At 41.5% G+C, this 13,134-nt stretch overlaps 1 protein-coding gene across 1 annotated transcript in view; it reads right to left on the bottom strand.

Moving 5' to 3' along the window:
• The window catches only part of ELK4 (ETS transcription factor ELK4), a 28,230-nt gene extending 21,897 nt beyond the window's left edge, over positions 1-6,333 (bottom strand). Inside the window, exon 1 of the mRNA XM_060772905.2 lies at positions 6,119-6,333. The gene's annotated coding sequence lies outside the window, so the exon portion shown is untranslated. The remainder of the gene's footprint in view (positions 1-6,118) is intronic.
• Between the last annotated feature and the right edge of the window lie 6,801 nt (positions 6,334-13,134).

Genomic DNA, 13,134 nt, shown 5'->3' on the forward strand with positions numbered 1-13,134 from the left:
TACAACACCAAGACACTATCAAACATTATTCAAGAGAAGTGAGACAGAAGATCCTCTACTGAAAAAATATCAATTGCTGGGAAATTCAAGTGACAAATGTTGGTACATAAACTCCTCTGCTAGTTTTGGAGTTTTTAAAAATATACATTTGTTTATTTTTCCAGTTAACTCCTACCAGCCACAAAAACATCCTGTTGTATCCTTCTGCTCCTGTAGTTACCACCCACTACCATCTCTTGACCAGGACAGATACAGAGCACAGAGCTGGGGAGGCAAGCATTCAGCAAGCAACATGGAGAAATAACAATATCAAAATATATAATTTTGGCCCCAAACTTGGCCTAGACATGAGATTGACTTCTACATGAATATGCATAGTATATAGATTAACATTAAAATATAAAGTACCCTATTTATTCATGTACAAGTCTACAAATTAGTCAAAAAAAATCAACAAAGAAACTGGTTCAACTTATCCATGGGCCAATGTCTTAATCTGTACCAAAAATGAAATCAGGCCTTCTCCAAATAGACTAGCAAAAGGCAAGAGCTTAGTCTTTCCTAGGAGACCCTAAAGGTGCCAACCCGCTCTACACTCTCTGCCATGGAGACATTTCTGCCTCTCTGAATGCCTGGGTGGGGAATGACAGGGTGGAACTGGAGCTTTCAACTCTCTGCAGACTGACCCTAATCCACAGATCACACCAAAATCCATAGTTCTGGTCCCCAAATCTGGCCTCTATTTATACATAAAGTTGACTTATACATCCGTCTATATGATAGCCACAACAGTAAACTACTTAAAATAATAAAAACTAGCTAAAATAGCACAAATAAAACAAATTCTTCTTTAAAAAAATCTTTAGTTCTAAAAGTCGTTTAGTGTTTTAAAAAATTCTTTGCAATGAAAAGCAATGAAGGAACTAGTTTGGCCCCTGTGGGAAGGAAGTTGATACCAGGAGCAGCCACCAAAAAGGTGGTGGGAGTGAAAGAAGGACATCTTCTGAGAATGTCAGGTTCCAAACAGGCTACTATAGTGAGGTCTCTCAAACAGCCTGGACCTAAGCCACAATCAAACTTGTTAGGAGAGAAATATGAGGCAAAGTTTGCCCATGCTTCCAATTGCCTTTTTAAAGGTAGTGAAGATGCAAAACCATGTAAATGATTTTTTTAGTTTAATAAGGTAGGGAAAGTATGATTTTGCATAAACGTTAACCACGTTCACATTAGTAATTTCAGTTTAACAAATCCCCTTAAATCTTCAATACCATGAACATGAAGAATACAAGTATGGACTGTTCTACTAAAAATGAGTATTTCTTGCAAGGACTGCCTATTAGCGTGTATGGCTGCTTTAGAGAGCACAACAACAAAGATATTTGGCTACCCCACATGACCTCTATCCTTATTAAGAATGCAACCAGAACAGAGGTTGCAATCTCATGTGCTGAAGAAATACACGCTACAACATGTTGACACTCATGTAAAAGCAACCTCTGTGACAGGAAAGAACTGTCACAAGGAGCAGCAAGTGGATGGAGGTGAGTATGAGAAGTTGTAACTTGTGTAGAGTTGAAGTATAGACCCCAGGGAGCCACAGCAGGAGACCCTGAAGATGGGGAAAAGTAGAAAGATACCAGCATTCCTTAGGAGTCACTAATTAAAGAGTCAGTTAAACAGAAAGGGTTAAATTCTGCAGGCTGAAAATTAAGGCCCAATGGCTACAGGACAATGCAAAGCTGCCAAGAGGAACTGATGAAGTCCTGGCAGTACAATTCACAATGACAGACTTGGATTTTTAGTTCCAGGAAAACCAAAAGCCTTTCTCTGTCATTCTTTCTCTGCCTCTTCTCTTTAAAATGAGAGGCATATTGTTATGGCAAAGGTATGATCACAAAGGGCATACAAAATGCCACAAAACACCATGCCTATCAGTAATGGTATATTGATCAATAGCAATGAGAAAATGAATAATAAAGTTAATAGTTACAGAAAGCTGTTCAGTAAAAACAAGCAGGGGAAAGATGAAAGCAATGGGAGAAAGCAATGGGACACAGCATATTATTTGAGAACACAGAAGTGCTGGATCACTCTCACAACCACCATGTCAGACTACACAGAGAAGCCATTGAAATCCACAAACATGTGGACAATTTCAACAGAAAGGAAGAAACCATGAAAATGAACAAAATCTGGCTACCAGTATTAAAAAACTCAAAAATTACAACAGCAAAACAACAGAGGGGAAACAAACAGGCACATAAAATCACTCTCAACAAAAGATCCCCCCCAGGCACTTCCAAGCCATTGAATGCTAATCAAGGTGATCAGCTGAAACATTCACACCTAGCCCCAGCAGACAAAAGTCCTTTGTCTCACCCTGGTCATTCCACAGATATATAAACCCATTTTTCCTACTTCCAACAGACCTCACTACCTCTGAGGATGCTTGCCATAGATGCGGGCAAAACGTCAGGAGAAAAATTGCCTCCAGAACATGGCCATATAGCCCAGAAAAACCTACAACAACCCAATGGGAGAAATGCATGCACAGTGGACTCGTCATATCCACTGAGATTAAGTTTCAGGATACCAACATCTGTTGACATTAAGGTCCAGTTATATACAGCAACAGAGTCAAACTGGCAAAATCAACATTTGCTTTGCAGAACTTTGGGGCGTGGGGGGGAGGTATTTTCAAGCCAGGGATGGTTGAATTCCTGGATGAAGAATCCATGACTATGGACAATGAACTGGAATACTGCCTTTAATATCCTTCCTCGCTGTCATTCCCTTTTCCTAGAGTGTCTTGTTTTATTTAGATTATAATCCTGAGGGCAAGAAACTGTCAAATTAACAATATGTAAGACTAACAATTAATATGTGAGAGTCTTTGTGGCTGAAGTCTTGTGTAAGTGTGTTTATGTGCCTTCAAGTCATCTTTTGACTTATAGAGACCTCATTGATTTCACAAAGTTTCTTTAGGCAAGGAATACTTAGAGGTGCTATTTGCCACTTCCTTCCTCTGAAATATCGCTGCTACTTGTTAGCTGCCTCCCATTCAAGTATTAACCAGGGCTGAGTATGCTACCTGCCAGGATCAGATGGGGCTGAGTGCCTTGAGCATGTGAATATTTTAATGGTTTTATATTATTTTAAGTATTTATTTTCATAGTTCTATGTTTAGTTTGATCTTACTGTTAGGAATTGTGGGAGTCGAACTCCAAAACACCTGGCAGGCTGAAGTTTGACCATGGCTGTTTTAAAATGTGAGTAAGTAAAACTTGATTTATATCCTGCCCCATCTCCCCATGGGAACTCATGGCAGCTCACAACATAAAAAGGCAAACATTCAAATGACATAAAAATAAATCAATAAATTAAGCAGTACAAAGAAATAGTACAAACATTCAACCAGATAACAAATCACAATAAGAGCAGTAAAACATGTTACCCAGTATCAATAAAAACAAAGTTTAAAAGCTATGTCCATATTCCATTCCTTGTATCAAAGGCCAGACCTTTAACCATTCCCTTCTCCATAGGCCTGGGTGCTTAGGAAGGTTTTTTATTTGTATGGATTCCGGCTGTTTCTTCCCAATGTAAGCTGTGGAATCAGACATTTGTTATGCTATTGTTACGGCTATGTTATGTGATTCGATCATGGGGGGAGTTTACGAACAAAGCTCTTCAGCAAAAGAAGGGGAGCGACAGCAACACACACACACACCGGTGGCCAGAACTGAGAACAGCCTCCAAATGACGAAGATGGGAAAGCTTTGTATATACCTCTAGCTATGTACAACTCTTTGTCTTGTCAGTGTATAACAGCACTGAATGTTTGCCGTATATATGTTCTCTGATCTGCTCTGAGTCCCCTTCAGGGCAAGAAGGGTAGAATATAAATACTATAAATAAAATAAAATAAATGTACTATCGTGGTCCCACGTAGAGCTAAAATGTAAAATGCATTGTTTTCAGCATTCTTAGGATCTTTGAGGGCCTTTCCACACAGCCATGTAATCCAGAATATCACGGCAGAAAATCCCACAATATCTGCTTTGAATTGAGTTATATGAGTTCACACTGCTATATATTTCAGTTCAAAGCAGATAATGTGGGGTTTTATTCAGCTGTGTGGAAGGGACCTGAGTCTCCCCTGAGATAGGAAAGTGGGATATACATATTATAAAGCAGGAGATCATCTTTAAGCAGGGTATACTTAAAAATAGTTAAAGAGTATAACAAGCATGAGCAAACTTCGGCCTTCCAGGTGTTTCGGAATACAACTCCCACAATTCCTAACGGCCTACCAGCTGTTAGGAATTGTAGGAGTTGTAGTCCAAAACACCTGGAGGGCCGAAGTTTGCTCGTGCCTGGAGTATACCTCCAAGGAAGGGCGACTAGGGAAACTCTGGCTCTGGTGTCCCTTTGAATCAGTAAACAAAGGAAGGAGGGACATTAAAATAAACTTTAGTCAGCCTTTGAGGAAAATGTAATTCAAAACCTACAATATATAAACCAGACATGGGCCAACCTGGGCACTCCCTCCTGGTGTTTTGGACTCCTACCATTCCTAACAGCCTCAGGCCCCTTCCTCTCCCCCCCCCCCCCCCCCCGCCCTGCTTAAGTTGAAGTCGAGGGTTGAGAAGGAGGGGATAGAAATACGAGAAATAAATAAATAAATAAGTCCAAAACACCTGGAGGGCTCAAGTTTGCTCATGCACTGGGACTGTGGAGCAGCTGGCTGAGTGTCAGCTGCATTAAGATCACTCTGACCAAAAGGTAATGAGTTCGAAGCCAGCCTGGGTTGGAGTGGGTTTCCAACCAATTCTGTAGCCTGTTGTTGACCTTTGCAACCCGAAAGACAGTTGCATCTGTCAAGTAGGAAAATTAGGTACCACCTTAAAGTGTGGGGAGGCTAAATTAACTGATTTATGAGGCCATAAAGAAGACTCCAGCAAAGCATTCCAGCGGGGAAGGATGCGGGGATTGTGGAAGTACTTCATCAATCTCGCAGATGGACGATGAAAGCGACAGCTCCCCTGGCGGTCAGAAAAAGTTAAATAGCCTCTGTGTATGTCTGTATATGTTTGTATGTCAAAAATTGGCATGAATGTCTGCCATATATGTGTACACTGTAATCTGCCCTGAGTCCCCTGCGGGGTGAGAAGGGCGGAATATAAAAGCTGTAAATAAATAAATAATAAATAAATAATGCCTATTATTATTATTATTATTACATACATTTTTCTTCCCACCCTTCTCCCCACAAGGGAACTCAGGGCGGCCTTACATAAGCATCCGATGATGCTATCAACATAGACACCAATAAAATTACAATTAAAACAATAAAATCCATTTTAAACATTATACAGATTCAACAAATAAATAAATTCATTAACAATACATTAACGTGCCAATACACCAAAGCCAAGCTGGGAGAATCCAGTGTCACAATGTCCAAAATTTTCTTTCATATCACCACTAAACAATTGAGAGTGCCTATAAGGCAGGCATGGGCAAACTTTGGCCCTCCAGGCAGGCCTGTAGCCAGGATTTCGTTTTTTTTGGGGGGGGGGGCTGATATTTTTTTCAGGGGAGGTTTCGGGGGGGGGGGGGCTGAGTCTGAGTGAAAGAGGGTCTAGCCTAGCAAACCTTTTGTATTATTACCACAATACCCCCATGCATATGGGATATATTGAGTATGGTGATCAGATCATGATATGAATAAACATAACAGTTTAAATAATTCACCAGTAAGGCCTTTTTGCGAACCACCTTGAGAATTAGACTTCAACTCCCACATTTCTAACAGCCTAGGAATTGTGGGAGTTGAAGTCCAAAACACCTGGAGCGGTGATGTTTGAGCATGCCTGATATAAACAACTGAGAGTGCCTATAAAGTCCACACATGGGTTCACAACGTAAAAGGGAGGTAGATGGATGCACTTTTAAAATGAGATCTGTGTTATGAAGACACGTCCCTCCTAAGCATGTGACTTATGAGGGGGAGGAGGCTCCTGAGCATGTCCAGAGTGCATTTCTGGCCGTCTAGGGGCAACAGGCCCCTGTCAGGCGAAAGGACTCGGGGTGGCCCCAACCTAGACCCACTCACCTAAGCCCGCTCCCTCACGACGGCGGCGGCAGGTGTGGCGCTCCCTGCCGAGGCCCTGCCTCTCATGGCCCGGGACCCCTGCGGAAACTCGCGGGCCGGGCCCCCATTCCTCTTTCTCCTCCTCCACCTCTTCCTCCGCTCCGGACGGACTGCGAGCCTCCCTCACTCCGCCTCAGAACGACGCCTCGCGCCCATGACGGCCGCCGTAGCCGCCACTTCCGGCAGCACACCCCCCTGAATGGAAAGAGGGGCATGCAAGCCAATGGCAGCGAAGCTCTTGAACGCGTCCGCCAATAAGAGGGCTTGTCCCGCCTCTCTTCCGCAGAGCATTCTGGGGGTTGAAGTTTTTCAGTGGTTCTCCTCAGGCCAATGAGGAGCAGGGCATGTGCTTGTGTTGGAATAAGTTCTGTCCTGTTTGAAGGCTGCTTTGGGCCCCTTCCACACTGAACTGGGTTATATGGCAGTGGGGACTCAGATCAAAGCAGATATTGTGGAGTATTTGCCTTGATATTCTGGGTGATATGACTGTGTGAAAGGTCCTCACAACCTCTGAGGATGCCTGCCATAGATACATGCAAAACGTCAGGAGAGAATGCTTCTAGAGCAGTGGTTCTCAACCTGTGGATCCCCAGATGTTTTGGCCTTCAACTCCCAGAAATCCTAACAGCTGGAAAACTGGCTGGGATTCCTGGGAGTTGTAGGCCAAAACACCGGGGGACCCACAGGTTGAGAAGCACTGTTCTAGAGCAGGGGTTCACAAACTTTTTAAACAGAGGGCCAGGTCACAGTCCCTCAAACTGTTGGAGAGCCGATTATAATTTGAAAAAAAACGAATGAATTCCTATGCACGCTGCACATATCTTATTTGTAGTGTAAAAACACTTTAAAACAATACAATAATTAAAATGAAGAATGTTAACAAATATAAATGTATTAGTATTCCAATGGGAAGTGTGGGCCTGCTTTTCGCTGATGAGATAGGATTGTTGTTGTTGTTGTTGTTGTGTGCCTTCAAGTCATTTCAGACTTAGGTAGACCCTGAGCGAGGGCCGGGTAAATGACCTTGGAGGGCCACATCCGGCCCCCGGGCCTTAGTTTGAGGACCCCTGTTCTAGAGCATGGCTATACGGCCCAAAAAACCTACAACAACCCAGTGATTCCAGCCATGAAAACCTTCAGCAATACATTGTGTGGAAGGTATTGGCGCATGTAAGAAATCGGTGAGTGTGTTAACTGAAAATGCAAAGCATGAAGCTGATTGGTTGGGCCATGCCCAGGGAGATAGCTGAGCCTGGGAGTTTTGGCAACAATTACATTTTTAGGCTTAGATGTGCTGGAGCTCAGAGAAAGATATGTTTTAGTGTTATTGCTGCATGAGCTCCTGGAAGGAGATTTTCCACATGGACACATAAAGACCATTTGAAGGTCTTAAAAAGGATATTGTGTGAGTCAATGCAACTGTTCACATCATTGTATATATGTTGCTCTGGTCATCTCCATGCAGAGGCGGCCCTAGGTAATTTTCAACATGTAAGCAAACAGTATTTTGGCATACCCTCCCCCCCCCCCCCCCCCAACCAATCACTGATATATATTTTCTGTTTGTCGTGGGAGTTCTGTGTGCCATATTTGGTTCAATTCCATCATTGGTGGACTTCAGAATGCTCTTTGATTGGAGGTGAACTATACATCCCAGTAACTACAACTCGCATATGTCAAGGTGTATTTTCCCCCAAGAGCACCTCAAGAGCTCCCCTGGGCAAAATCAACTAAACTGCAAATGCTTACTTTGTGTAATGGGTTGAGTCGCCCCTGTCTCCATGGCATATTTTCTTTTCTCTAGCAAGATAGTGTGGCCTGAACTATGTGGACTGAACGTGAACTATGCATGATTTTCATTATGCCTCAGGGCCCTTCCACACAGCCCTATATCCTAGAAACTATAGAAACTAGAATGTAGAAGCACATATAAATATTTTTATCTTGTAGGCCAGTGCTTCTCAACTTGTGGGTCCCCAGATGTTTTGGCCTTCAACTCCCAGTAATCCTAACAGCTGGTAAACTGGGGTCCCTTCCACACAGCCCTATATCCCAGAATATCATGGCAGAAAATCCCACAATATCTGCTTTTGAACTGGATTTTTTGAGTTCACACTCAGATAATGTGGGATTTTCTGCCTTGATATTCTGGGATGCGCCTTTAAGCATCATGATCTGCAACCCTTAAAAGTGAAATATGGATTATCAAAGCAAAGCAAAGGGTTTATTTTAAAGGATCTCTTTAAACAACGTAATAATTAAGGCACCTTCCACACAGCTGTATAAAATCCCACATTATCTGCTTTGACCTGGGTTATATGGCAAGGTGGACTCAGATAGCCCGGTTCAAAGCAGATATTGTGGGATTTTCTGCCATGACGTTCTAGGTCAGTGTTTCTCAACCTGGGGGTTGGTACCCCGGGGGGGGGGTCGCAAGGGGGTGCCAGAGGGGTCACCAAAGACCATCAGAAAACACAGTATTTTCTGTTGTTAATGGGGGTTCTGTGTGGGAAGTTTGGCCCAATTCTATCATTGATGGGCTTCAAGGGGCTCTTTGATTGTAGGTGAACTATAAATCCCAGCAACTACAACTCCAAAATGTCAAGGTCTATTTCCCCCAAACTCCACCAGTGTTCACATCTGGGCATATTGAGTATTCGTGCCAAGTTAGGTCCAGATCCATCATTGTTTGAGTCCACAATGCTCTCTGGATGTAGGTGAACTATAACACCAAAACTCAAGGTCAATGCCCACCAAACCCTTCTCATGTTTTCTGTTGGTCATGGGAGTCCTGTGTGCCAACTTTGGTTCAGTTCCATCATTGGTGGAGTTCAGAATGCTCATTGATTGTACGCTAACTATACATACCAGCAACTACAACTCCCAAATGACAAAATCAATCCCCCCCAACCCCACCAGTATTCAAATTTGGGCATATTGGGTATTTGTGCTAAATTTGGTCCATTGAATGAAAATACATCCTGCATATCGGATATTTACGCGATAATTCATCACAGTAGCAAAATTATAGTTATAAAGTAGCAACAAAAATAATGTTATGGTTGGGGGTCACCACAACATGAGGAACTGTATTAAGGGGTCACGACATTAGGAAGGTTGAGAAACACTGTTCTAGGTTATATGGCTATGTGGAAGGACCCTAAGAAGCTGAGTCACATAATTGATATTGCATGTCTTCACTGAGGATGCATCTACACTGCAGAATTAACACAATTTAACACCAGTTCAGCTTCTATGGAACCCTGAGAATTGTAGCTTTACAAGTCATTAAGTGCTGGTGCCTCATCAAACCATAAATCCCAGGATTCCATAGCATTCAGCCATGGCAGCTAAAGTGGTGTCAAATTCTGCAGTGAAGATGCACTCAAACACACTGGGAGACTATAATTCGAACCCTTTTTTGGCCAGAAAGGCTCACTGAGGCCCATTCTACACTGCCATATATATCAGATTATCAAAGCAGATAATTGGCATTCTCTGTTTTGAACTGGATTATATGGTGGTGTAGACAAAGATAATCCAGTTCAAAATGGATAATGTGGATTTTCTACTTTGATAACCTGGATTATCTGGCAGTCTAGAAGGTTACCTGACCTTGGACATGCCACACTTTCTCAGCCTCAAAGGGCAACCCCCTCCCCCCCCCCCCCACACACACACACATACACACAAATCCTGCCAAGAAAGCCCCATCATTGCCATGCGTTAGAAATAATTTGGAGGCACACAACAAAAATAACAATATAACAAGTTACCAACTTCAAACTCAGAAGACTAGAGGAGGAGGAGGCTAAGGACAGGCACTGGCAACCTCTGACGAATCCTAACAGCTGGCAGGAGCTGAAGTCCAAAACACCTAGAGGGCCAAAGTTTGCCAGTGCTTGGGTTAGCATGCACTGATTAAAACAAGATTGATCCTGCCATATTTTACTATTTTGTGTGAAGGGCCAAGCAAATTAACACTCTGGAGATGTTGAAGTTCTGTGTGTCTGTATATAGCTTTTTAAAAAGATTTTGGAATAGGAGAAGAATGAGTACCTCTATATGTTGAATAGAGGTCATGCTGGACTTGGAATAATTGCTTGCGTTTTAAATCCAACTGAGCCCAACAGATTTATTTCCAAGTATACTTGTCGATATAAGTCAACTGTAAAGTCAGTCACAGAGTTGGAAGAGATCACATGGGCCATCTAGTCAAACCTTCTGCCATGCACAAAAATCACAATCAAACCATCTTTGATAGATGGCAATTCGGCTTCTGTTTAAAAGGCTTCAAAGAAGGAGCTTCTAGTACACTCCTAGGCAGAGAGTTCCACTGTTGAACAGCTCTTACGGTCAGAAAGGTCTTCCTAATATTCAGGTGGAATTGCCTTTCTTGTAATTTGAACCCATAGCTCTGAGTCCGCTGCTATATTAAAACTTCAGCCAGCAGCTGCATTCCCCTTATTCTAAACTACTCTCTTTAACTTGGCATGTGGCCAAGTAAGAGTTGCCTAAGTCCACTTATGTCCCTAGCCTTCACCTGAGAAATTATCTCCCTGCCAGACAGGCATTTATCTCAGTAAAAGGCCTTCTGTTTTCAAGGCTTGAACAGCAGAGGAGATTTTCTCATTGGCTTTGTCCCAGTTCCTCGCTCTTTAAATCATGAAGGCATCGAGCAATATTTGCCTTACATAGGGCTTGGTTCATGCAATCAATAGAAAGGGTTATTTCAGTGTCCTTTGCTCACAAGAGCTATCCATTTGCCTGCCCAAACACCAATCTAGGCTGCTTTTTAACCATACCACCCTTTAGTGTAATTTTAAGGGGGGAAACAGTGACTACATCTCAGCTCTTGGGAGTGTAAACTACAGGGTTAGTCAAAATGCATAGGCCAATAAGCCATTATTGTCCAGTGCTAACAATGCTGGTAGCATTGCCTTACTATTTATTATTTATTTATTTATTTATTTACAACACTTATATCCCGCCCTTCCCACCCTGAAGGGGACTCAGAGCAGCTTACAAGTTATATGTAAATGCAATATATTAAATTATTAGCATAGCACAATATTAGTACCATACATTCCCATATTGTACTATACCACTATACTGTAATATTATTAGTAATATTACACGTAATATAAAATATATAATTATTATATTGTATTACATTATAATATTATCAAAATTATATGTGTTTATAATATATTATTAGCACAGCACAATATTAGTATATATTACTATATTGCGTTATATCATTGTACTGTAATATTAGTAATATTACATGTAATATAAAATATATAATTGTTATATTGTATTATTATTAGTATTATATTGTATTACATTATAATATTATTATCAATATTATGTGTATACAATAATATTGATAATAATATTATAATGTAATACAATATAATACTAATAATAATACAATATAACAATTATATACATAGGGTTGCCCTTGAAAAGGGCCCGGAAACTACAGTTGGTCCAGAGATCTGTAGCCAAACTACTCATGGGAGCTGGTTACAGAGAGAGCTGTTTAAACAGCTCCACTGGCTTCCAATAAGTTTCCGGTCCCAATTTAAGGTGCAGGTCATATAAAGCCCTAAACGGTTCGGGACCTGCTTATCTTCACGATCACATCTTCCCCTCTGAACCAGTGCATACCTTGAGATCTTCTGGGGAGGCATTGCTCTCTCTCCCCCCACTGTCACATGCATGGGGATGAGGGAGAGATCCCTCTTGGTGGTGGCCTCCTGGCTCTGGAACTCCCTCCTAGGGAGATCAGACAGGCTCCCACCTTATCCTCCTTTCGGAGTCAACTAAAAACCTGGATGTTCCGGTGCGCTTTTGACTAAGCAGCTCACCAGTAACTTTCTTGTCCCTACTTGAAGTTCCGCACTTTACACAGGCCCACATTTTACACTGGCATACGTCCTACCTCAACATGTGTTTGACAGTATTTCCTGCTCAGTTTACTATATTGTTGCACTTTCCTATGCTCCTATAAAAATGTATTGCAGTCATTAAATCTGTACCTCAACTATGTTTCTTTCAGCCGTATTGTCTTTATATTGCTTTCAATTGTGCAGTTATTTGTTTTATCTGATGTTTTAATGGGTTAAAGTGTTTTACATGTGTGTTTTAATTGTAATCTTGGGCGTGTCTCTTGTAAGCCGCCCCGTCCCCTAGGGGAGATGGTTGGCGGGGTATAAAAATAAAGTTATTGTTATTATTATTGTTATTATTATTATTTATGCCAAGTTGTGGGGAAAGTTTCTAATGTTATCATAGGTAGCAGGTTTACTCCACTTTTATCCACCTCTGACCTTGTTAATAAGAGACCTTCAGCCTTGCTCAGGTTTTAGTCTTAGGGCTGTATTTATTATTATTATTATTATTATTATTATTATTATTATTATTATTATTATTATACAGTGTATCCATATGCAGTGTGATCTTCCTCTTTCCCTGCTGTCTTCTACCTTCCCAAGTATTATTGTTTTTCTTAATGAGTTATGACTTCTCTTGGTATGTCCAAAGTACAGTAGTCTTGGTTTAGTCACCTTGGCTTATAGGGAGAGTTTGGTATTGATTTGTTCTAGGACCCATTTGTTTTTGTTTTTCTCTTTAGCAGTGTGTGTTATCTGTAGAACTCTCCTCCTGCACATTTCGAATAAGCTTCCTTCACTGACCAGCCTACACAACCATGACAAGTTAAATCAGGGACCGAAGTGAAATAAGGGACTGTTGTCTTCAGATAATCAATTGCTACGTAAGAAGGCCTTCATAAATCATACTTGTTTTCATATGAAAGGAAAGAAAGAAAGAGAAGGAGGGTGGGAGTCACATGGTTACCATAAAACATCTTCTTTTCATAAGGAATGCCGTGGCTGGCAAATGAATCTGCCAGTTTTGATGGCTTATTCAGTTTGTTTTTCTCTCTTGTGACATATGCAAATCTCTCTCTC

This window comes from Anolis sagrei, chromosome 4 (genome assembly GCF_037176765.1).
Source record: "Anolis sagrei isolate rAnoSag1 chromosome 4, rAnoSag1.mat, whole genome shotgun sequence".
Lineage (NCBI taxonomy): Eukaryota > Metazoa > Chordata > Lepidosauria > Squamata > Dactyloidae > Anolis > Anolis sagrei.